The following is a 2098-nucleotide window of genomic DNA, read 5'->3' as shown; positions in this document are numbered from 1 at the left end:
CAGGCAATGGCCGCCTGTGGGCTTCTGGCAGGTGTGGGCAGAGGACGCTAGAGGGGCTCCCGGGCCCAGCTGACCTGAGCAGGCCCCGATAAGGCAGACCGGGGCTATGTGTCCCCACTCCCCGAGGTCGCCTCACCCGCTTCGGGAGCCTCGGCGCTCGCCTCATGCAGTCCCGCGCGCCGGCGCCGGTCATTGTCGTTGGGGACGCCCCGCGTTGCTAGGAGCGGGCCGGGGAGGACGAGTGCGCCGCGGTTCGGAGGAGGAGGCGCTGCTGCTTCCTCGGCTGCAGCTGCGCGCCCGGCAAGCGGCTCACTCGCGCGCAGAATGGCGAGGCCAGCCCTTCGGACGGTTCCGTGGAAGCGGCCGCTTTGGGGGTAGTGGGACCGTGGCCTTGGGCTATGCCCTGTGCTCCCGTGGGACGTGTCTAGGAACGGGTGGGCTTTCTGCGGGAGGCGGAGGTCGGGCAGGCTGCTGATCTGGAGTGCTTGTGCTCTCTTGGTAGCTTTTGTGTGGCCATGGATAGGGAGCTGCTCCAGGAAAAGCGTCTGTGGAAGATGAGGAGGCTGGACGGACCTTCTCCAGGGCGCCTGTATAAGTCACTGAACTCCCCTGAGGTCTCCTGTTGACCTTAGGCCCTGCGGGAGGGCACCTTCCACCTTTTCCCCAGCTGAGAGTCTGGCACCAGACGCAGGAAGGTTCCAGGCCAACACAGCGCTCCTTCACACAGCCCATGCCCTGTGCCAAACACCCTTCCAGCCCTGGCACCACAAGATGTGGCTGGGGCCCCTGATCTCCTGGAGGGTAAGAGGGACAGACTTCAGAGGGACGGTTAGTAAAAAAAGAAATTGGCCTTCAGGGAGGGAGAGGCAGCCAGGGTGGTGGGGGTTTCAAAGGGTAGCTTTAACTTCAGCTGTGCCGAGGACTACTAGTTGGTTACCCTGGATGTACATCTCGCTCTGTTAACTCATCAATAAATCAGGGGTGCCACAGCTCATCTTGGCGCCCGCGGAGGAACTTGGACCAGGGCCTGTGGTGAGCACTGCTGAACAGTGGCTACTGCTCCAGTGGCCAGGATGCTGAGGCAAAGCTTTGCAAGCAGAGAGGGGCCAGGCACCGGGGATTGGGTCCGTTCAAGCCCTCACCAGTGCCTCAACAGCAAATCATCTGTGCCTTAATTAGAATGAGAAACTGTGCAGAAAATGATGCCAGGCAGGCCCACGCTGCTAGAATTTTTACTAGACAGAACTTGGTACCCAGGGAGCCCTTGATTTGAACATGGGTCCCCTGAGACCCTTTCCTTCATCTAGCAACAGAGATCTAGGAACAGAGGCAGAGGTCCAACATCTGGCTGTCTGAGGTGGACTCATTCTGGTAGGGAAGGAGGGCTTTCTTCCCTCTCTTGGCTTCCTCCTGCTTTGAGGTGTCAATTTTCAGCTTCAGCTCAGGCTTAAGGCAGGTGCTGTACAACTTGTTTTAAGAAGTGTGCTGTTCGTCTGAACCTGCTCTCCAACCTCATCACCTGCCCCCATCCCAGCTGACTGCTCAGTGGCACTGGCCACCTCACCCCCACCTCACGGCATCTGCACTGGCCGTTCCCTCAGCCTGGAATGCTTTTCCCTCAGATTTCCACATGGGTCACACCTTCACCTCCCGGCTGCCTGCTCACATGCTACCTCTTGGTGAGGGACTACCACCATCCACACTCCTAATCCCCATTATCTATTTTTCCCCCCAGACCTCATCACCATTTGACACTTTCTCCCTTGTTTTTTTGACAGGGCTTCACTCTGTTGCCTGGAGTGCAGTGGTGCAATTATAGCTCACTGTGGCCTTTAATTCCTGGGCTACCGTGATTTTCCCATCTCAGCCTTCCAAGTAGCTGGGACCAAAGCGTGGGTAGTCTCAGCTACTTGGGAGCCTGAGGCAGGAAGATCACTTTTTTGTTGTTGTTGTTGTAGACAGGGTCTTTTTTTTTTTCTTTTTTTTTGAGACGGAGTCTCGCTGTGTCGCCTGGGCTGGAGTGCAGTGGCCGGATCTCAGCTCACTGCAAGCTCCGCCTCCCGGGTTCACGCCATTCTCCTGCCTCAGCCTCCCGAGT

The 2098-nt window shown here is 58.0% G+C and overlaps 1 protein-coding gene across 1 annotated transcript in view; it reads right to left on the bottom strand.

Moving 5' to 3' along the window:
• The window catches only part of TCTE1 (t-complex-associated-testis-expressed 1), a 17852-nt gene extending 17655 nt beyond the window's left edge, over nucleotides 1–197 (bottom strand). Inside the window, exon 1 of the mRNA XM_011960330.1 lies at nucleotides 137–197. The gene's annotated coding sequence lies outside the window, so the exon portion shown is untranslated. The remainder of the gene's footprint in view (nucleotides 1–136) is intronic.
• Between the last annotated feature and the right edge of the window lie 1901 nt (nucleotides 198–2098).

The sequence above is a fragment of the Colobus angolensis genome, unplaced genomic scaffold (genome assembly GCF_000951035.1).
Source record: "Colobus angolensis palliatus isolate OR3802 unplaced genomic scaffold, Cang.pa_1.0 Scaffold51, whole genome shotgun sequence".
Lineage (NCBI taxonomy): Eukaryota > Metazoa > Chordata > Mammalia > Primates > Cercopithecidae > Colobus > Colobus angolensis.
This window is presented reverse-complemented; position numbering and strand designations above follow the sequence as displayed.